The sequence below is a fragment of the Gopherus evgoodei genome, chromosome 21, assembly GCF_007399415.2.
Source record: "Gopherus evgoodei ecotype Sinaloan lineage chromosome 21, rGopEvg1_v1.p, whole genome shotgun sequence".
NCBI classification, from domain to species: domain Eukaryota; kingdom Metazoa; phylum Chordata; order Testudines; family Testudinidae; genus Gopherus; species Gopherus evgoodei.
Window position 1 is genome coordinate 5,828,360 of NC_044342.1, and position 23,217 is coordinate 5,851,576.

Sequence of the window (23,217 nt, forward strand, 5' to 3'; positions counted from 1 at the left end):
GTTCACTGACAGATTTATTGTGCCTTTGAATTTTTCTAGAAAAAGCAAAATCATTACAGGGTGATGTGCTGGTAACCTCTCCCCTGTAGGATGCTGCACCACAACTGTTTTTGGGAAAGAAAAAGAAACACTCATTCCACTGAAATTGCCAAAGTCCAGGAATTCCTGACTAGAAAGGACATTAAGAACTGACCCCGGTGAAGAAACAAAGAATTATACTCTGGCGGGAGGACATTTGTGGGACCCATGCTTGGGAATGTGGTATTGATTGGGTTTTGGGGTTTATTCTACAGGCTGTGCCCTGTGTTCTGGATAAATCCTTCAGCATGTATTGCTCTCTCTAATTGGATTTTAAATAACAAGTACCCGAAGAGTTTGTTCTGCCACTAGAAATTTTACCCGTATTGAAATCATTCCAGTGACTAATAATGTAACCCCCTCCTCTGCTATTAATGTTAATGCCTTTCGACAGTACCTGAGAATAGTTAAATAACAGGTGTATTATAATACTACACCAAGGAAAGATGGTATTGAATATCACTGAGGCTGGGAAGGCATTGCAGTGGGATCTAGTATGTGTAGGAATTCAGGATTTCCTGGATGACCAGCTGATGGCCATTCGGAGTGATCTTGAGTACCAGACTTGGCTCACTGCCCTTACAGATGCATCAGGAATACCATCTGATCTGTGATTATGGAGACATACTTGGACACTTTCTGGGTGGAAGTGTGGCTTCACAGGGCGGTGTGCGCGCCCTTATAGGGGATGAATGCTGTACTTATGCCCCAGAAAACACACAGGATATTAACAAGCACATCCTGTCAGTCGAACAGGCTTTTGAACAGTGGAAAGCCCAGGAAAGGGAACCCACTATTTCTGATTCCCTCTGGGGCTGGTTACTCAACCTGGAGAAACGAGGGGGGAGGCATTGTTCGCCTCCTGCTCACTGGTGTGGTGTTGTGTATCGTTACTCTTCTCTTGCTTGCTTGCTGTAAAACACTGCAGCTCCCTAGAGCTTAATCGCATGTTATCCTTTGAATGTGAGAACACTCAGCCAAAAGTTTGCTGAGTATTCTCAAAGGAGGGAGTTGTTGGTGTCACTAGGCATAAATCTCGGTAGCTCGGGAGCGTGGATGATCACGAGTGCTGATGAAGCCCTCCTGCTCAGGCCTCAATGAACCATTGTTCCTCCATGTTAAACACTTTGTGTAACCTAGTGTAACCTAATGTACTAATAGCTGCAAAAATGTAGTGTTAGCAGTTAGTTTTTGCTTGTAACAGCCAGTTTTCTGCTGTAACCCGCTGAAGCGAGCTCAAGGTCGTTTCTGAATACTGTATACATGTCTCAGCAGCGGAGAGGGGGGAGGAAGGGGGAAGACAAAAGATTGAATGAGAAAAGACACTGCAGCTGGATGGGAAAGGAGGGGGGAGTGAGAGATCAGCTAGTCAGCAAGAAAAAGTTTTGTAGTAAACAACTTGGATATAAAAGGAAGAAACTGCTTGTTTTAGTGTGCAGGATTTGAGATTGTTATTTCTCCCTTGCACCTTATTTGAGCTCAAATAAACTTGGTTGTTTGCATCTCCACCCTGGTGTGTTTATTGGCGCTACGCACTCTGGGCAACGAACCCCGCTGCTGCTTGCCTCGGGCACCCTGTGCCAGCATCACCACCAAGTGCAATGCTTGTTGATACCAACTCTTAACCCCACTGAGAATGTTTTGGGGGTCACTCCTCGCCTTTATCAGCCTAGGCGTCTCAGAACATCATAATTAGCAGGTGCTCCAGTGGTGCAATTGGTTAGCATGCAGTACTTATAGGGCAATGTTGGGAGGAACTATGCTGAGGTTGTGAGTTCAAGCCTCACCTAGAGCACTGGTTTTCATTAACCACATGGCTTCACCCCCTCATTTGGCCCCATGGAATATAGAATTCCAGCCCTGGGGACATTGAAGCAGGGTAGGAATCAAAAATGCCCCTTCACTTATTACCTCCTCTCCAGAGTGCAGGTCAGAATCTACAATCCTTTCTCCCCCACCAGCCCCTGTGCCAGGATCCCTCAAGCAGACCCTGGAAGGAGAGGAGCAAGGAGCCATTGTTAGAGGGCTTTCCCTTCCTCTGCCCACTTCCCAGGCTCTTGTCACACAGACAGCAAGCAGCAAAAGACCAGAAGTTGGAAGCGCAGACAAAGGGATGTTTACTGGGGTTAGTTTCCAAGCAAGCAAATTTCAAAGCCCTTCACACCAGTCAGGCTTATCTCTATACACCGACAGAGTCTGTTCCCCTGTGTTCCCTTCCCAGGTCTGACACCACAGAGCGTTTACCCCACATCCCTACAGACAATTCTTTCCTGGGTGTCTGGCTGGTGAGTCGTACCCACATGTTCAGGGTGTAGCTGATCACCATATTTGGGGTCAGGAAGGAATTTTCCTCCAGGGTAGATTGGCCGAGACCATGGAGGGGATTCACTTTTCTCTGCAGCATGGGGCACAGGTCACTTGCTGGAGGATTCTCTGCACCTTGAAGTCTTTAAACAATGAGTTGAGGACTTCAATAGCTCAGACATAGGTCAGGGGTTTGTTACAGGAGTGGGTGGGTGAGAGACTGTGGCCTGTGTTGTGCAGGAAGTCGGACTAGACGATCATAATGGTCCCTTCTGATCTTAAAGTCTATGAGTCTATGAGCTCTGACACTGCAGAGTGTTTACCTCACGTTCCCCTTCCCAGCTCCGACACCACAGAGCCTTGCCTGTGTCTCTGTTCCCCATTCCCTATTTCCATCCCCCCGTTAGCAAGCATGATGCCAATTTTCCTGCCCAGTGCCTGTTTGACCCCAGTTTATACAGTAACAGATTCAGCGAGACCTTAACCAATCATTTACTGAAATGTAATTACCAGTTCTAACCTATTGTAACAGAATTCTCTAACCAATTACATCCCACTCCCCTAATTAACTTACACCCAGCAAAAATAATTCTGCTGCAGACAGAAAAAATTAGAGGACCAGACAGATTGACAACAGAAAAGCGGGGGCCATAAAGATAAACCCTACAGAAATGACAGTTTCACAACCACAACCATTGAGAAGGGATATCTTGCCAGACCGGATGCTCCCTTAAGATCTGTTTCTTTATCTGGTGATGATGGGCACTATTGGGACAGGATCGTCTTCCTAACAGCCCAACCCCACCTTAGTTCAGTGTGACAGGTTTGGGAGGTGAGGATGTGACCGTTCACTTCCCAGCGTATGGCTGCCCCTGCTGCTTAGCCAAAGGCCTTAGCCTACTGTCAAGGTTTTTTCCCCACTCTGAACTTTAGGGTACAGATGTGGGGGACCTGCATGGACCCTCTAAGCTTAATTACTAGCTTAGATCTGGTAACACTGCCACCATCCAGAAGTTAGTGTCTGGAACACTTTCTGTCCCCCGAAAACATTCCCCTCCCTGGGCAGCCTTTAGAGGCTTCACCAATTCCCTGGTGAACATAGATCCAAACCGCTTGGATCTTAAAACAAGGAGAAATTAACCATCCTCTCTCCTTTCCCCCCACCAATCCCTGGTGAGTCCAGACCCAATCCCCTTGGATCTTAAAACAAGGAAAAATCAATCAGGTTCGTAAAAGAAAAAACTATAATTAAAGAAAGATAAAAATCATCTCTGTAAAATCAGGATGGAAAATACTTTACAGGGTACTCAGATTTATATAGCCCAGAGGAAACCCCTCTAGCCTTAGGTTCAAAGTTACAGCAAGCAGAGGTAAAATTCTCTCAGCAAACAAGGATCATATACAAGTTGAGAAAACAAAAGTAAGACTATCACGCCTTGCCTGGCTAATTACTTACAAGTTTGAAACATGAGAGACTGATTCAGAAAGATTTGGATAGCCTGGATGGATATCTGGTCCCTCTTAGTCCCAAGAGCGAACAACCCCCAAAACAAAGAGCACAAACAAAGACTTCCTTCCACCAAGATTTGAAAGTATCTTGTCCCCCTATTGGTCCTCTGGTCAGGTGTCAGCCAGCTTTATGGAGCTTCTTAACCCTTTACAGATAAAAGAGACATTAACCCTTAACTATCCGTTTATGACACCTACGAACAAGGGCTCAGACTCTCCTAGGGAGAGAAGGCCCAGACACAGGCAGACTGGGATTTTGGTTCTTTGTTTTATACCCCTGTCTCTAGCTGAGTGATAAAAATACACCTAAGTTCTTAAAGTCTAGACCTGTACAAGCAGCCTGAATATCTCTATTCTAACAGCCATCAGTCCCTGTGGAAAAATGATCTATTCAGGTTTGTCCCTAGACATTTTGGTACCCTACACAGCACCCCGTCCCCCAGCCTGAGCTGGCAGAGCGGAGCAGGCTGGGGCCAGGTCACTCCACTTCCTGCTGCCCGGTAATTGCAGGGCAGGCCAGACCCCACACTCACGGGGTGGCAGGAAGTGGAGTGATCCGGCCCCAGCCTACTGCACTCTGCTCCCAGCCTTGGAACTTGGGCGGTGGGGGGAAACGCCCCCCAGCACTCACCAGTGCCGCAACTGGGAGCTGGTGGAACAGAGCAGGCTGGGGCCAGGTCGTTCCACTTCCCGGCGCCCGGCGAGTGCAGGATGAGACTGATCCCTCCTGCAGTCCACTGGGATGTAGCTCAGGGGAAGGGGTGGAGTGGGGGGGGAATGGAGTGGAGCAGGGGTGGGAAGAGGAGGCATGGGGGCAGAGCAGGGGTGGGGGCTTTGTGGAAGAGGCGGAGCAGGGGCAGCTTTCCTGGCTGGCTCAGACAGCCGGGGGATCGGGCTGGCCGCTGAAGCAGTACGCAGCTGCGTAGGGCACCAGGAAAAATGGGGCAATTTGGTGTCTCCACATCTTTTAACCAGGCAGTGTCCCTGTAGTGTGTGCTGTCTTCATAGCTCCTTTCGCAGTCTTTCTCACCCTCTTGTCTTGAGTCTCGTGTGTCCCTGCTTTCAAGCACAGACTAACTCTGGCTGTTCAGGAGAGGGGAGGACCATGCCTATGTGTGGCCAGCAGACAGCGACAAAGACCCCTAGCCAGCCTGCTCCCTGCCATGCCAAACACCCACTGAAGGCCACCCACAGACCAGCATGCGGGGTGGCTGCTGATGCTCTGTGGACAACATCAGAAGAAGGTAGGAAAGCAGGGCCAGCTCCCCGGTGTGGCCTCTGTCTGTTCCCACTCACAGTGCTCACTTTTGCAGTGGGGCAGGAGATTTTACCCCAAGAGGCTTTTCCCCAGCTGGCGAGAAGCAGAGAAACACCCAGGCTCCCAAGGTGCTAATTACCAAGCCCCCTCAAGTACAGGGACAGGCGCACATTTGGAAGAGGGAAACTGCTCTACATTCCAGCCCGGGCAGCTGCCCACTTTCTTTGGCAAGTCAGGAACAGCAAAGGCTAGACTGGAAGCACCTGGGGCTCATGCCCCAGCCTGTGTGATGTCCAAACCCAACTCCTTCCCGGGGCTATAACTGAAGCCAGAGCATTGGCCTGAGCGACCAAGACGAGGTTCCAACCCTGAAGGGAGCAGGACTTTCAGCACAACAGTAGAACTGCTCAAGTACAACCACAAAGGGACTCGAACTCTCAATCACCTGACCCAAAGTCAGATGCCTTATCCATTAGGCCACATGGTCACACAAGAAAAGCCTCCCCAAGTACTTCTTTAGAGAAGATGGACACTGTGTTTCTCAGACTCAGGTCATCTACTGACGGGGGCCAAGACTCTCTGGGCACAAGAAGTCGAGTTCCCAGCGAGATGTGATACTTAATTCTATGGAACCAGGTGCAGGATTTTGGCAGGGAGGCTCAGGCATGGGGGGATTGAGGTGCAGCAGATAGACCGGCTGTCTAGGTGCAGAGATTTAGTCACACTGAGGCACAGGAGGGAGGAGAAGGAGGAATCCTGCTAATGGTCAGTGGCTGTGCAGAAAAAAGAGTGTTGATTCCCCCATCCTAAATGGTCTGGTTGGCTTGACCCTCCTCCCCTCTGCAGAGCACGGTGGGGACTGCAGTTCACCTCTTGTGGGGCAGGAGGGCACAGGTGCGGGGCGCTGGGCTCCGATGCACCTGGAAGGCAGATCCGGTGGGGTGGGGTGGGGTGGGGTGGGGCGGGGCAGGGCAGGGCCTGTGGTTTATGTTCTGCCTTGCCTGGTGCTGGGCCATTGCACAATCCCCAGTCATGCCGCACAGCGCACCGCAAGAGGCAGGCGGGCAAGCAGATGATCCAGCACAAGTGGGGAGAGGAAATGTGTGTAAGCAGAGTCAGGATAAGCTCTACCCTGACATCTGGTGGAAAGAAGTTCAGAGAGTGTATTTGCATAGGTACGCCCACCCTATCCCAGACTCCCAAGCTGTGGGATTGCTTGGTGACAAATTGCTCACCCTCAGTTGAGTAGTACTGGCTAGACATGGGACATGGGTTCCAAAACCCAGAGAATTGAGGGAGGCTGGGGACAGGTATCTGTGCCTGGTTGTGCAGTCTCCTTGTGGAGCTAGAAGCACCAGTTGCACCCCCTCCTCTCTCCACTGTGGAATGTCAGAGTTGGTTTTTTTATTCTCTCAAGAATCTAAATACAGGTTACTGAGCTGAACGCCCTTTGGGCTAATGGTGCACTAGCACTGGGGCTCCCCCACTAAGAGCTGAGATCACTAAGAGTTGAAATCACAAAAAAAGCTGAAATGACTGAGCTGAGAGCACTGAGCATTGTGCTAACTAGTGGGGGAGCCTGAAGATATGCTGTGGACAGAGCAGCTGGTGGAGTGGAGCAGTTGCGGGGACGGCTGGAGCGGATCACGGGACAGCTGGTGGCAGCAGAGGGAGTAGCTGTGGGACGGGTGGCGCAGCCCACAGAGTGAGCAGAGCCGAGCAGTTTTGCAGAGCAGCTCATGGAGCAGAGCAGCTGGTGGAGCGGAGCAGTTCCTGAGGATGGCTGGAGGAGCGGAGTGGAGCAGCTGGTAAAGCGGAGCAGTTCGTGGAGAAGGCGGAAGCAGAACCCACGGAGAGGCAGGGCAGTTGGCCCTGGACCACGTAAGGTGCCCCTTTCTACCCAGGCTGGGGGGGAGGGACCTCTACAGATAGACTCTCGAACTCTGGGGTGGCATTGACCAGAGACTTTTGGGTTGTTGGACTTTGGGGTGATTGGACTTAAAACCCTAAGCGGAAAAAGGACAGTGGCAAACGTACTTGGAGGTGGGTTTTTGTTTATGGTTTGTGTTATAACCCTGTTTGTGGTGTTTCTCCAATGGGATGCCACATTGATTCCTTCCTTTATTAAAAAAGATTTTGCTACACTCAGACTCCGTGCTTGCGAGAGGGGAAGTATTGCCTCCTAGAGGCGCCCAGGGGGGTGTGGTATGTGAGTGTCCCAGGTCACTGGGTGGGGGCTCGAGCCGGTTATGCATTGTGTTACTGAAACGGAACCCCTGGATACTGAACCCGGCCCTTGTTGCTGCCAACTAGAGGGGCAGAAGGGTTACATGTGGTTGGGGGAAGGAAAGGCCTTGGGTTGCACTGAGGGAGTGCAGAGCAGGGGTGACACCCCAGAAACCTGCAGCAAAGGGATGGACAGGTGGGCTGCGTGGATAGAAGAGGCAGTGAGCCTAAAAGGGGAGTGGGGTCTAATGGTCAGAGCAGGTGGGGGTTGGGCTCTATCCCTGGCTCTGGGAGCAGAGGTGGGTCTAGAGGTGAGAGCAGGGGGACTGGGAGCCAGGACTCCTGGGTTCCATAGCGGCGGCTGTTTTTTCCCGGGTCTCCCTCCTAGAGGTCCCAGCCCAGCCCCCTAGTGGAATCTGACTGGGGGAGGGGGTTGCCCTGCCACTCCAGATTCGTGATTCAAACCACTCCCCCCACGGGCTCTAACATCACAGAATCTCCCCCCCAAGTCAGAAAGTAGGAGCCCCCAGGGCTGCTCAGAGGATTCCGGGGGCCTGGGGCCATCGGCGGCAGGCGGCTCCGGTGGACCTCCCGCAGGCGTGCCTGCGGAGGGTCCGCTGGTCCCGCGGCTCTGGTGGAGCATCCACAGGCACGCCTGCGGGAGGTCAAACGGAGCCTCGGGACCAGCGGACCCTCCGCAGCCATGCCTGTGGGAGGTCCACCGGAGCCGTGGGACTGGCAAGTGGCAGGGGGCCCCCTGCGGGGCGAAATGTCTAGAGCCAGCCCCGTTCGGTGGTGGAGGGCCCTTCCATTCTGGAACCCGCCGCTGAAGTGCCCCGAAGATCCGCGGCGGGGGCCCCCCGCCGGCGAATTACCGCCGAAGTGGGACCCTCTGCCAAAGTGCAGCCCGCTCTTCGGTGGTAATTCGGTGGCGGGGGGCTCCCGCCGCAGGTCTTCGGGGCACTTCGGCGGTGGGTCCCTGAACAGAAGGGCCCCCTGCCGCCGAATTACCGCCGAAGACCGGGTTGCACTTCGGCGGCAGGTCCCGCTTCGGCGGTAATGCGATGGCGGGGGGGTCCTTCCCCCCGGAGCGGAAGGACTCCCCCGCCAGCAAAGACCGGGAGCAGAAGAAGCTCTGGGGCCCGGCCCCGCAAGAGTTTTCTGGGGCCCCTGAGCGAGTGAAGAACCCCGCTCCAGGGGCGCCGAAAAACTCTCGTGGGGGCCCCTGTGGAGCCTGGGGACTGGGACAAATTGCCCCTCTTGTCCCACCCCCGGTGGCCCTGGGAGCTCCTCCCCGCATGCAGAGGAAGCTAGTGAGTTTCTAGGGGGTCTCTGGCAGAGGTGACAGCAGCCACCAGACACCCACTCATGGTTGCAAGGAGAACCTCCTGCACAGCCCCCTGCTACAAGGGGCTAGGGGCGCCCAGCCAGGGTCAGGAGGTATGCTCCCCCGGAGCACCTCCCCCGTTACTCCAGGATCCGAGCATCTTCCTAATTCACAGGGTAATTCTCCTCACAGGCTTGTGCGAAGGTGGGAAGCGCCACCAGCACCATTGCCCGGACGAGAGAACTGAGGCCCAGAGAGGCTGAGTGATGTGCCCAAGGACACCCAGGAAGTCTGTGGCAGAGCAAAGCATGTTTCTGCCTCCTCACTCCCAGGACTGGCCTGCTCCTGGGTCACTGGATGGTGCGGGGGCGGGGCCTCGGCGCAAGGGGCAGTGCGGGGGGGAGCCTCAGGGGAAGGGGCTGTGCAGGGGCAGGGTCTCGGGACAAGGAGCAGTGGGAGGACGAGGTCTTGGGGCAATGTGAGGGCAGGGACTCAGGTGAATGGGTGGTGCAGGGGCGGGGTCCCAGGAGAAGGAGCAGTGGGAGGGCAGGGTCTCGGGGCAATGTGAGGGCGGGGTCCCAGGTGAATGGGTGGTGCAGGGGCGGGATTTCGGGGGAAGGGGTAGTGGGAGGCAGGGAATCGGGAGAATAGGCAGTGTGGCATTGGGGACTTCAGGGAAGAGGCAGTGTGAGGGAGGGTCTCAGGGCAAAGGGGAAGGGTGTGGGCGGGGTCTCGGGGCAAAGGGGTGATGTAGGGATGGCGATTCAGGGGAATGGGTGGTGAAGGGGCAGAGACTAGAGGCAAGGGGCCAGGCGGGGGCTGGGACTGGGGGAAGGGGCAGTGCAGGAGCGGAGTCTCGGGGGGAAGGGGCGATGCAGGGGTGAGGTCTCAGGGAAAGGGGCGGGGACTGGGGATAGGGGTGGTGCAAGGGCAGGGCCTTGGGGGAAGGGACGATACGGGGGCAGGGATTAGAAGGAACAGGCGGCGCAGGGGCGGGGCCTTGGAGGAATGTGAGCACAGGGTCTCGGGTGAATGGGTGGTGTAGGGGCGGGGTCTCAGGGGGAAGGGGTGGTGCAGGGGCAGGGACTTGGGGCCATGGCCGGCTCCAGGCCACAGCATGACAAGCACATGCTTGGGGCGGCACGCCACAGGGGGCGCTCGGCCAGTTGCCAGGAGGGCGGCAGGCGGCTCCAGTGGACTGCGGAGGGTCCGCTGGTCCCATGGCTCTGGTGGAGCATCTGCAGGCATGCCTGCGGGAGGATCACCGGAGCCGCGGGACCACTGGATCCCCCCGCAGGGATGCCTGCGGGAGGTCCACCAGAGCCACAGGACCGGCGAGCGGCAGAGGGCCCCCCGCGGCGTGCCGCTGTGATTGGGGCGGCGAAATTGCTAAAGCCGGCCCCTGCTTGGGGCAATGTGGGAGCGGGGTTCCAGGTGAATGGGTGGTGCAGGGGCAGGGTCTCAGGGCAATGTGAGGGCGGGGTCCCGGGTGAATGGGTGGTGTAGGGTCAGGGTCTCAGGGGGAAGGGGCAGTGCACGGTCAGGCTCTCGAGGGGAAAGGGAAGCTGAAGGGCAGGAACTCTGGAGAAGGGGCAATGTGAGGGCAGGGGTGGGTCCTTGGGGAAAGGGTGCAGGGGAGGGGTGTATTGGGGAGGGGCAGTGCTGGAGTGTGGATTTGGGGGAAGGGGCAGAGTAAGGGTGGGGTATTGGGGAAAAGGGGCAATGCGAAGGCGGTGCCTTGGAGAAAGGGGCAGGGGCACAGCTTTGGGGAATGGGGCAGGGATTAGGGGAACAGGTGATGTGAGGCCAGGACATCGGGGGTAGGGGCAGTGTGGGGGCAGGACCCTAGGAGGAGGGGGGCAGGGCTTTGGGGAATGGGGCAGGGATTAGGGGAACAGGTGATGTGAGGTCAGGACTTCGGGGGTAGGGGCAGTGTGGGGGCAGGACCCCAGGAGGAGGGGGCAGGGGCAGTGGGGGGGCAGGACCCCAGGAGGTCGGGGGGAGGGGCAGTGTAGGGGCAGGACCCCAGGAGGAGGGGGGCAGGGGCAAGGCTTTGGGGGGAGGGCGGAGCTCGGGGAATGAGGAGGATTAATTCGGTTCAGTGGCAGGTCTGTCTGCGGGTGACACTGGTACTGCAGGGGGGGTTAAAGCCGGGCTCACCCGAGGGAGGAGGACGGGGCTGGGTGGCCGGGCACAGCGGGAGTTCGGGGAGTGACAAGGAGCCGGTTCCAAGGCTCATCGGACACACCCAGAAACCAGCTCACACCCAGACGGGGGGTTAAAGCCCCAGCGACCAAGGGGCGCTGGGAACATCCCCGCGGTGCAGACAAATGTACCAAGTCACCGGACAGAGACAGACCCGGCACTGACCTGCCCCACCCCGGTCCTCGGCCTCCGCGCTCCCGCCCCCGCCCCGATCAGCTGCTTTGTGCGCGGGGTGAAAGGGGCGAAGCGGCGCGGCACGTTCCCACGCGGAGCAGGTCAACACACTGCAGGGGGGGGGCGGGGAGGCGGAGTTGTGGGGGGGGAGGTGTCAGGTTGACCCAGGGACCCGCCCTCGACAACACGGAAGCGCCACGGGGCAGGCTGGGAGTTGTACTTCCTGGCTTGTCTCAGAGCGGAAGTGACGGACGGTTGCTATGGCAACGCGCCCCCTCCCGGAGCACACTGGGAAGCGTAGTTCTCCCTCTCACACGCGGCCTCTGTCGGAGGAGGGGCCGTAGCTCTCAGTTCGCCGCGCCCCTGCTCGCTCCCTGATTGGCGGAGAGAGCGCGGGACAGACTCCGTGGGCGGGGCGAGCCTGGCTGGCTTTAGGGAGCGGGGGCCCAATTCGAACAGTCTCGCTGGGGCCCCGGCAGGGAAGACCGAACAAACCCCCCGGTACAAACCCTGCGGGGCGGTGCTCAGCGGGCGGCGCTCCCAGTCTGCGGCGGGTCCTGCGCTCGCTCCCGATCTCCGGCGGCGCTGAGGGACCTGCTGCCGCAGACCCAGAGCCAGCGCAGGACCCGCCGCAGACCCGGAGCGCCGCCCGCTGAGCCAACATTAAACAGGCGCCTCCAGCCAGGGCAGAGATTCGCACCGCGCGGGGCCGGGGTTGGGGGATCGGTCTAACGCCAGCCCTGGGGGGAAGCCCTGGTTCCTGCCCCGAGGCTTCGCTTCCCCCCCCCCCCCAGCGCCACGGGGGCAGCCGGCGGGCGGGGCCGGGCCGAGGAGAACAGCGGCGGGACGGGGAGAGGCGGCTCCACACGGGGGGACCAGGGGCTCAGACACCCAGTTCCCGGCGCCAGGCCCAGCCCCTGCCATGTCCCTGCCCAGGGAGCAGCCCCAGGCCCGTGGGAGCCGGGCTGCGGGGGGCACAGGGCAGAGGCAGCGCGGAGTGAAAGGGCTTCACCCCGCCCCCCCCCCAGCTGGGCCTGGAGGGCAGCGTGGGGGGGGGTGGTAAGCTGCCTGGGAGCAGCCCCACAAGCGGCAGCCTGGGGCTGCGGGGCCTTCAACCTCCCCCAGCCTGCCCCCCAGTGTCCCCCCCATCCGCTGTGACTCTCCTGCCAGCACCGTCCCCTCCTCTCCTTCTGTAGGGCCCCAGCAGCCCTTTCCAGCCCCCCCCAACCAGCTCCCCAGTGTCCCCCCATCTGTTGTGACCATCTCGCCAGCCCCAACCCCATCTGTAGGGATCCCTCAGCCCCCAGCATCCCCTCCCCCATCGTGTACACTCTACCTGGCCTCTCCCTTCGCCCCCGACCTCCTCCTCCCCCTCCGTCCTCAGCACCCCGACACTGACCTCCTCCTCTCGCCCCACCCCTGACATCCTCCTTCCCGTTCTCAGCACCCCACACCCTCTTCCTCCTCCTCCCCTTCAACCCCGTCCTCAACGCCCCTCGCCTAACTGCCTCCAACCCATTTCTCATTGCTGGAACCCACTTTCCCATCCCCCCACTCCCCCAGTCCATTCCCAGGGTGTGAGGTTCCTTATCTTCAATCTCTGCTACACCCAAACCTGCCAGATTCCCCTTTTCAACCACTGTGGGGTCATCCAACCCACCGACACCCATCCGCTCTGGGCTCTCTAAATCCCACATTCCCACAATGCACGTTGGTAACCCCACCCTCCTCTATCCCTAATCCCCCTATTCCCTTCCCTTAGGTCCTCCTGGACACCTCAACCCACAGTCAGGCCCCCGCATACATCCCAGTCACTCATTCACATGCTGTGCTAGTTCTTCAGAGACCCCCATAGCCCAGCAAACTTCTCCATCCATGAGCCCCATGGACCTGTGGCCAGGAAGCTCCCACTTTGGCTGAGCTGGGTGTGGGTGTTACTCTTTTCCTGTCTTGTGTGTGCTGTGCTCACAAAGGCTTTTTGCTCCCTCGGGGTGAGGTGTGGTTTTGGCCGAAGATGAGGTGTTTTGGTGGCCCTGTGGATGCTGTGTGGAGTCTGGAATGGGGCGTGTGTGTTCCCATCATGCCCCTTCCCCTCTGCCTGGAGAGCTGAGGACAGACAGGTCTGAGGAGCAGAGCAGGAGCTCCGGGAAGGAGAAGAGCAATATGAAGATGGAGTGTAAGATGAAGCCAGGTAAGTTCTCTGGAGGGAGACATGCTGGACAGGGCCTAGGATTGGGGAGACAAACAGATGTGAGCCCCGGGCTCAGATTTCTAATTGTAGCTGTGATGGCAGAATGGGAGGAGGGTTGAAGCTGAAACCCTGGGGTGCAGGAGTAGCGAGAAGAGGAACCTCACCACCATTGCTTTTCTTTTCCTCTTGTGTTGTGTTTCATACCAAGGGAAAAGAAGTCACGGGGATGGAGTGCAGCCCTGAGGTGAGTTGGAAAGTGATCGAGAGCAGTGACAGCGTGAATCCTGTTGATGCCAGGCAAGAGCTGCCCAACTGGAACGAGAGTAACCGTCTCTGTCGGTGAGATGTGTATCTGGTTTGGGAAGGGCTCTGGTCACAGCCCTCCTGGCTCCAGGCAGGGACTTCCCGTTATCTGGGTGTGGGTTTCCGGACTATCTGTGGCTTCAAGGGAGATGATGTTGCCATTTGCGAGGGCTGATCATCTCTCTTGCGAGGAGTGGTGTGTGCTCCCTAGCAGAAAGTTGGATCCATGAGGGTGACTCCCTGTTCTGAATTTCTTTCTTCCTCCTAGGTTTCTCTCTCTGTGTTGGCCAACTTTCACTCAAACTCTCTCTGTCTCTCCTTTCATGGACACCTGTCATGTTCAGTTGCCTGCATTCTCTTCCTCTGCTCCCCCTCCCCCAATCTCCTATGGACTCAGCTGGGTCTATCTGCCCACGGGCAGGTTCTCTGCCATACTGGGAAGGATGTGTCCTGCCTGCCAGGATAAGGGGGTTGCTCCTCCCAACCCCTATCTTCAGGGAGACCTCATTGCTGTAACTGGGTCACAGCGTGAGTGGCCAGTAATGTCTTTGGGGCTATGAGGTCTGAGAGTGAGAAGGGTGGGCTCACGGTCATGGCTTTGGGCAGAGGAGAAGTGGGGCTGGGATTAGAGATGCCCCTTATCACCAGCTAGCTCCATTACTGCATCACCCAAAAGTCTTGCTCAGGGTCCATTATGCCTCCTTGTGCTGGGCACTGCAGGGACAGTCAGAGGGACAGCAGGATGCATGAGGAAATAGATGAGTGTGTGAGGCAGATGGGTGAAGTGTGGCATACACTGGGGATGGATGGGGGGTTGAGGGCTGGACGGACAGCGGGACAGATGGAGAGCTGCAGGGACGGATGGCGATGTCACAGGCTGGACTTGTGATGGGTTCAGCTCTTGGCCACTGGCTCTGTCATCTCCTGCCCCCATCTGCCCGTCTGACTCTGCCCCTGTCTCTCGCAGGCAGCACTCAGCAGAGTCTGGCCCTGTTGTTACACTGGTGCCTAAATCCAATGCACACCTGTGCGTAATGTGCTCCTGGAGAGCTCAGGCAGGGAGAAGCATGTGGCTCATGGCTGCTGAACCAACTCCAAAGAGTGCCGCAGATCTCCCCCTCCTTGGGCAGCAATACCCTGGCCGGGGGTTACCTGTCCCTCCTCGCTGCCAAAGCAGCCTGCTCAGCGCAGAAACCGAGGTCACCTGCCTCCGCCCAGCCTCTAGCTGGAGCTACTTCAGCCCCGAATTGCTGGTATCCAGCCTGGACGGAGTTGGTGCGATTTCCTAGTGGAGTCCGTTCTTTCTCCCTGGTAGATTATGATTTTCCCCACTGCAGTTAGTTGCTCTTTCTCTGCTTCCCCATAGCCCCTCCCCAGTGATAGTGACCTCTGCTGGCCAGGCACGGGAGTGTCCTGTAGGTGCCTTCTTGCAGGAGCAGTGGCTCCTGGTGGCGAGGGGCAGCAATGCCTGGCATGTATCCCCCCTAGCTTTGCTGCAGTGACCCCTGATGGCAACTGAGGGCAGTTGCCTATGTGACCCCACTACTGCCATTGCGCCTGTGAGCGCTGGTGGGTAGGTGAGGCAGGGCCCTGTATGTACATCAGCCATTGGGGCAGGGCCCTCTGTGTATCCCACTCTCATCTCGACTGTAAGCTGTCTAAACTCCTACCTGCCTCATGGGGCCACAACCGTGGTACCCCCAACCCACCTAGCAATATCGTCAATCTATCCAACTACACACTCAGCCCAGAAGAAAAGCCTGTCCTATCTCGGAGATTCTCTTTCTGCCCTGCCACCTCTACCAACATGATACAGTTCTGCAGCAATCTGGAAGCCTACTTTCACCGTCTCTGATTCAAAGAATACTTTCAGGACAACACTGAACAGCGCACTGATACACAGATACCCTCCCACCAACAGCACAAGAAGAAGAACTCCACATGGACTCCTCCTGAGGGTCGAAATGACAGTCTGGACCTATACATTGAATGCTTCCGCTGACGTGCACAGGCAGAAATTGTGGGAAAACAACATTGCTTCCCTCATAACGTAAGTCGTGCAGAACGCAATGCCATCCACAGCCTCAGAAACCACCCAGACATCAAAGAGGCTGATAAAGGAGGTGCTGTTGTCATCATGAACAGGTCTGACTACCAAAAGGAGGCTGCCAGACAACTCTCCAACACCAAATTCTACAGGCCACTTCCCTCAGATCCCACTCAGGAATACACTAAAAACTGCAAAATCTACCCAGGACACTCCCTACACTAACACCGGAACAAATCAACATACCCTTAGAGCCCCGACCAGGGTTATTCTATCTACTACCCAAGATCCACAAACCCGGAAATCCTGGATGCCCCATCATCTCGGGCATTGGCACTCTCACTGAAGGACTGTCTGGATATGTGGACTCTCTACTCAGACCCAATGCCACCAGCACTCCCAGCTATCTCCGTGACACCACTGATTTCCTGAGGAAACTATAATGCATTAGTGACCTTCCAGAAAACACCCTCCCAGCCACCATGGATGTAGAGGCTCTCTACACGAACATCCCACACACAGATGAAATACAAGCTGTCAGGAACAGAATCCCTGATGATGGCGCAGCACAATTGGCTGCTAAGCTCTGTGCCTTTATCCTCACACACAACTATTTCAAATTTGATGACAATATATATCTCAGATCAGTGGCACCGCTATGGGCACCCACATGGCCCCACAATATGCCAATATTTTTATGGCCGACCTGGAACAACGCTTCCTCAGCTGTCGTCCACTCACGCCCCCTTCTCTACCTACGCTACATTGATGACATCTTCATCATCTGGACCCATGGGAAGGAGACTCTGGAAAAATTCCACCATGATTTCAACAGCTTCCACCCCACCATCAGCCTCGGCCTGGACCAATCTACACAGGAGGTCCACTTCCTAGACACCATGGTGCAAATAAGTGATGGTCACATTACTACCACCCTATACCGAAAACCTACCGACCGCTATGCCTACCTTCATGCCTCCAGCTTCCATCCCGGGCACATCCATTGTCTACAGCCAAGCACTGAGGTACAACCGCATCTGCTCTAACCCCTCAGACAGAGACCAAAATCTCCACCAAGCATTCTCAAAACTACAATACCCGCACGAGGAAAGAAGGAAACAGATCAGCAGAGCCAGACGTGTACCCAGAAGCCTCCTACTGCAAGACAAACCCAAGAAAGAAACCAACAGGTCTCCACTAGCCATCACATACAGTCCTCAGCTAAAACCTATCCAACGCATCATCAGGGACTTGCGTGGCAGGCCGGTCCTCGCCCACAGGCAACCTGCCAACCTGAAACATATTCTCACCAGTAACTGCACACCGCACCATAGTAACTCTAGCTCAAGAACCAATCCATGCAACAAACCTCGATGCCAACTCTGCCCACATATCTACACCAGCGACACCATCACAGGACCTAACCAGATCAGCCACACCATCACCGGTTCATTCACCTGCACGTCCACCAATGTAATATACGCCATCATATGGCAGCAGTGCCCCTCTGCTATGTACATTGGCCAAATTGGACAGTCGCTACGGAAAAAGATAAACGGACACAAATCAGATATTAGGAATGGCAATATACAAAAACCTGTAGGAGAACACCTCAACCTCCCTGGCCACACTATAGCAGACCTTAAGGTGGCCATCCTGCAGCAAAAAAACTTCAGGACCAGACTTCAAAGAGAAACTGCTGAGCTTCAGTTCATCTGCAAATTTGACACCATCAGCTCAGGATTAAACAAAGACTGTGAATGGCTTGCCAACTACAAAACCAGTTTCTCCTCCCTTGGTTTTCACACCTCAACTGCTAGAGCAGGGCTTCATCCTCCCTGATTGAACTAACCTCATTATCTCTAGCTTGCCTGCATATATATACCTGCCCCTGGAAATTTCCACTACATGCATCTGACGAAGTGGGTATTCACCCACGAAAGCTCATGCTCCAATACGTCTGTCAGTCTATAAGGTGACACAGGACTCTTTGCTGCTTTTACAGATCCAGACTAACACGGCTACCCCTCTGATACTTTCAGGATATGTTTTGGTTCTGAGAGGTGAAAGGCTGCTCTGTGTGTGATGTTATGGAGTGAGGTAGCAAAGGTTGATTGCAGAGGTGATGCATGTGCCACAAAAGTTGTGGGGTCCCTCCCCCAGCTCTGGCCCCAGAGTCCAGAATTTACACAAACCCACCCACTGACCTGTGACTAAGAATCTGGTTGCAGAGATATTTCGTGTCCCACAGCTGACTTCCCACAGTCCAATCTGCAAAATTTTCTTGCTGTCTGAGGGGAAAGAAGCATTTCCCCCAACTATGGAGTTGTTTAAAACTTTCAGTGTGGAAATGAGATCAAAGCCCAGCAGCTTATGTATGTCTCAAAATTGCATTTAGTCATTAATCATTTTTTATCTGTGGTATAGATCCAAATATGAATTAGAATGATAAAAAACTCTATTTTTAAACTAGAGAGATACAAAGGACATAAAATGTGTATTTAAACACTTCACAATAAAAGCATGCTGCTAAATACAAATACTCCTTTTCAATCTCTCTTATCTCACTATCCTCTGGAACCCATGTCCCTTGCCTAACGAGAGTTATGTAGGTTCGGGTGAGTCCCGAAATCATGAACTGCTAAGTTCCGTTCTACTGTCTATGATTCATATCACCGGAATAACTGCACTTTATTACCCCTGCCCTAATAAGAAAGAGACCGGGGATCCCACAGCAGCTGAAATAACCCTTTGGACATGCACTCCCATCATGCAATGCGGGGTGGGTGTGAGCATGCATATCAGCAACAAAAGGCCTTTACAACAGATCACCAACAGATGTCAGAGTAAAGTTCATTCTCACCTTGCTTACATCCTCCCCCTAGCCAAGAATTGGTGGTCCTGATAAATCACACTCCCTGTTATACCAACACATTGGTATTGAATGCGAAGTTATGGCTAGCAAAAGTAGCCACCCATCTCTGCCTTGTAGCATCCAGCTTAGCCCTTGTTAACACATAAGTCAGTGGATTGTTCTCTGTCCACACCTGAAACTGAGCACCACACAAGTAGTCTCGAAATTTCTCAGTGATGGCCCATTTCAAGACCAAGAACTGCTGCTGGTGGATGCGATAGCGAGTTTCGCTGTCAGACAGTCCTCAGCTGGCAAAGCCTACAGATTTACATTTCCTTCCACTTCCTGGTACGGGACTGCTCCCAGACCCTCCAAACTGGCATCAGCATGCAGGATAAATGGCTTGTTTGGGTTAACAAGGACTTAGACTGGCACATGAATCAGGCAAATTATTATTTCCCGTAAAGCCCTGTCACTTCTCTCATCCCACCATGTCCCAAATGGAGAAGAGAGGAGACCCTCCCATGTCCCAGGCCACAAACACCAGAGTGTGGTGTGGTTGTGACTCAGTCCAGGTCTGCTAGTGCTGCAAAGGAGAAGATTTCCTTCCTCAGTCCAGGTCAATTGGAATTGTTGTTGCAGTGGGGAAGAGATGTCTTTCATCTGGTTCTTAGATGCTTTGGTGAAAGGGGACAGGCAGAGATTTTTTTCTTCCCTCTGCAGCTCAAATCGCACACTTCTTCTCTGCTTTTTGCTCTAGCTTGACTTCTCTCTTGCATCTCAATTTTCTCTTTCCTGGCCTCATTCCAGAGTATCCACAGCCCAATTCTCTATCCTAACCCTGAGCTCTCTACTGCACCCTGAATTCTAACCCCACCCCAGAGTCTGCACCCCCAGAGCCAGTGCTTTCATCCCTCTGCACTCCAACTCTCTGTCCCATGTAGCCTGATGTAGGGTGTACTAATAATATTAATTTGGATAATTTGATGAAAATTTAATTGATTAGCTTACATGTTATTTAATTTAATTGAGTTACAAAGTTACATTTGCATTACTGCTATTCAAAAGATACATATGGCATTATATACAACAAAGTTTTGGTTAATATACTCACAGCCTTTCTTGATAACCTGGTGGTAAGAGACACAGGACCAGCCTTGCAGTTCAGGTTTCTCAATTCTTAAGTGAAAGATGCAGTGCTTAGAAAAAGCTAGTGTTCCTTAGGGTTTACTTGAATATGTTAAACTTAAAATCAAAACCTAATAAACAAAGACTAAAAACGTAGGGAAACCGAACTTTGCCTAGTTCCCTTGAAACTTAAAGTTTAAGAACAAGTACAGCCTACTGCTAGTACATAGAGAGAGAGTGGAGGAAGTAAGTCACAATGATAGAGCAAAGTGCTCTAGCGAGGTGGTTACCTCTTTTATAAGGCACAAGGGCCGGAAATCCTTCCTCCTATGCCCAAATTTCATTCCTCACCCACAAAACATTAGGGTACATTTACTTCATAGGCTAGTATGTTTGTGCTTGTTGATGACATGTACATATGCACATAAGTTACCTTGTAATGTACCTGTTAAATCTGTGGGTACAACACTGAATAAAACTCTATGCCATTCTCCATTATCGATTGGTCTAGGTAAAGGTCTTGGACAGGCATGGGTACTTATCTATTTAAGTAACATGAGAAAGGTCGATTTTCCTCTCTGAGTAAAAGGTCACAATATAGATATGCTAACTTTGCCTTAGCTTAACATACAGGATATGGCCTGTAGGTTCTCGTAAGTCGTGTGTCAGTCTCCTAATCATTTTTATTGCCCTCTTCTGGACTCTCTCCAGTTTGTCCACATCCCTTCTCATGTGGGTCCCAACCCCAAAAGTACTCACATTTTACCCCATTGGCCCCAAAATGCCCGCTTTTAATATGTAAATAGGGTGCTGCCATGGTCAAGTCACTCCCGAGCTCTCCAGCGGAGCCTGCTGGCAGAGAACAAGGTGAAAATTAGCCAGGATGTCACTCAGTCAAATCCCTGTGCTCCCCACAGGTGGTATCGGAAGGCTCCAAGATGGCTCACTTCCCTTTTTCTCATCAGCTTCAGGCCCCAGGGTTACAAATGCACAAACCAGTTGGGATTCTCCCCTGGCCTCAGGGTGTGGGGCTGCTTTGAGGGGATTGGCTTGCACACTTGGGATATTAGTGCAAAGATACAATTTCAATTTCTCTTAGAGAAATTGGAGGGCAATTTATATTTGGTACAAATCTTATTTAGTGAAAGGAAAGCTGCAGTGACAGCCTGGCTACTGGGGTGCAAAACACCTTCCTCCTGGGAGAAACAAGAAGTTAGAATTAGAAATTTATATGATTTGTTCCAGTGTTGGTACAGGTTTAATTTTGCTTCTGTGTAGGTTTGTTTCAGGCTGTGACCATTTTGGTTTATTGGGTTCTTTTGTTTTTTTTAGTTGGAATGGAGCTTTTAATTGACATTTGCTGGATTCAAATGGCTGACTTGCAACACCAGTTTTGACATAGTTCTGCATATTTTATTACGATTTGACCAGTATTCAAGGATTCAATTCCTTTATAGGAGGTTTTAGAGGTCATGCTTATTTATTTGATGTTATTTTATCATTCTGCTGTAGCACACTTTTTTGATAAAATGTTGAAATTATTAATTTACAGCATTTGTTAGTTTTTGTTTTTACAAACAAAGTTTTTCTTAATGTTTGGGTTTTAAATTAAGCCTTGTTTTTGGTTTCAATTTTTCATTTAGGTTTTGGTTACTGATGGGATCTTTAAGAGAACTTTGGATTCAGTACTAAAATTTGGACAGATTTAGAATATTTTAAGTAAACCATGTTTACTATTTTATTTTAATAAAGTTTGTATTGCTGTAAACCCTAGCCGGGGGGAGAGGAGATGAACCTGGCCTTTAACTGAGAAGAAACACAGGCATGGCCCCCAGGAAGGGTGAGGCCAGGTGATGGAGGGCACAGCTCCCCAATTTTTTTTTCTAGCCCATCTCAGGCCTGGTCTACACTACGCTGTTAAACTGATTTTAACAGCGTTAAATCGATTTAACACTGCACCCGTCCACACTACACTGCTCTTTATATCCATTTAAAGGGCTCTTTAAATCGATTTCTGTACTCCTACAAAACGAGAGGAGTAACGCTAAAATCGATATTACTATATCGGATTAGGATTAGTGTGGACGCAAATCGACGTTATTGGCCTCATTATTTTACAGTAGCTACCCACAGTGCACCGCTCCAGAAATTGACGTGAGCCTCGGACCATGGACGCACACCACCGAATTCATGTGCCTAGTGTGGACGTTCACAATCGACTTTATAATATCTGTTTTATAAAATCGGTTTAAGCTAATTCGAATTTATCCTGTAGTGTAGATGTAGCCTCAGTCCCGCACTAAAGGAGAAGAGTCTGATGCCACCCCTGCAGGTCACTGAGTGTCACTGCTGCTCCATGGGAAACATGCTCTGTGCCTTACCCAGATTGGTGGGAAACACACTCTGTGCATTACCATGACTGGTCCGTGGGTGTCACTGCTTGTAGAGGGCAGACACACGCTGTGCATTACGCCACCTGACCAGTGGGTGTCACTGCTGTATCAAGGGAAACACCTTCTGTGCATTACCTTGAATGACCACGAGGTGTCACTGCTGCTCCAAGGGAAACATACTCTGTGTGTTCCCCTGATTGGCCACTTGGTGTCACTGCTGCGCCAAGCAAAACACCTGTGCATTACTCTGACTGCCCACTGGGGGTCACTGCTGCGCCAAGCAAAACACCTTCTGTGCATTACTCTGACTGCCCACTGGGTGTCACTGCTGCTCCAAGGGAGACATAAAGAACGGCCAGACTGGTTCAGACGCAAAGTCCATCTAGCCCAGTATCCTCCTGTCTTCTGACAGTGGCCAGTGCCAGGTGCCCCAGAGGGAATGAACAGAGCAGGGAATCATCAAGCGATCCATCCCCTGTTGCCCATTCCCAGCTTCTGACAAACAGAGGCTACAGGCACCATCCCTGCCCACCCTGGCTAATAGTCCTTGATGGATCTATCCACCATAAACTTATCTAGTTCTTTTTTGAACCCTGTTATAGTCTTGCCCTTCACAACATCCTCTTGCAAGGAGTTCCACAGGTTAACTATGCAACTGCTTTGAGTTTACCCCCCCTCCCCTGGCCAGGTTGTATATGGAAAAGAGGATGAGGATGAGGAGAGCCATGATGTGTCTGTCAGTGGCTGGTGCCTCAGTTTCCTCTAGGCAGCAGTGCTGCAGGCTCCTTTGGTCTGTGCCCATGCAAATATGTCTGGGGAAGGAGGAGTAGAGGCTCATTCTTCCTAGCCCCACACCCCACCCCCAGCAGCTGGGGAATCCAGGCCAAATTTAATCCTGGTAGCTGGGCTGGGATTAGCCTGGGCTGGGGTAGGGCTGGGGAGGAATTGGGAGGGAGACAGACGCACCTGCTGTGAGGGAAGATCCTCCCATTCCCTGCCAACCCCATTCACTCCTTGCAGCACAGCACCCCCTAGCATTTCTTTCTCTGTCATGGGAGCTGTCTGCTGTTTGCTTCTCCCTTAGCATCATCTCTCCCCATCCTGGAGCACTGGCATTACCCATCCTGTGCAAACAGGCAGGCCCCAGTGTGCCCCATGGCACTACCCTGCAATTGTGGGGGCAGCTGTTGGATGGAGCCATATCAAAATATGGGGGTGGG

The 23,217-nt window shown here is 53.4% G+C and overlaps 1 long non-coding RNA gene and 1 other non-coding gene across 2 annotated transcripts in view; one reads left to right on the forward strand and one right to left on the reverse strand.

The window, feature by feature from the left end:
• The window catches only part of LOC115638197, a 208,019-nt gene that overhangs the window by 159,472 nt on the left and 25,330 nt on the right, over nt 1–23,217 (reverse strand). The window lies entirely within an intron of this gene.
• On the forward strand, nt 1,780–1,873 carry TRNAI-UAU. The gene is made up of 2 exons: nt 1,780–1,817; nt 1,838–1,873. It is a non-coding gene; the product is annotated as a tRNA-Ile (tRNA).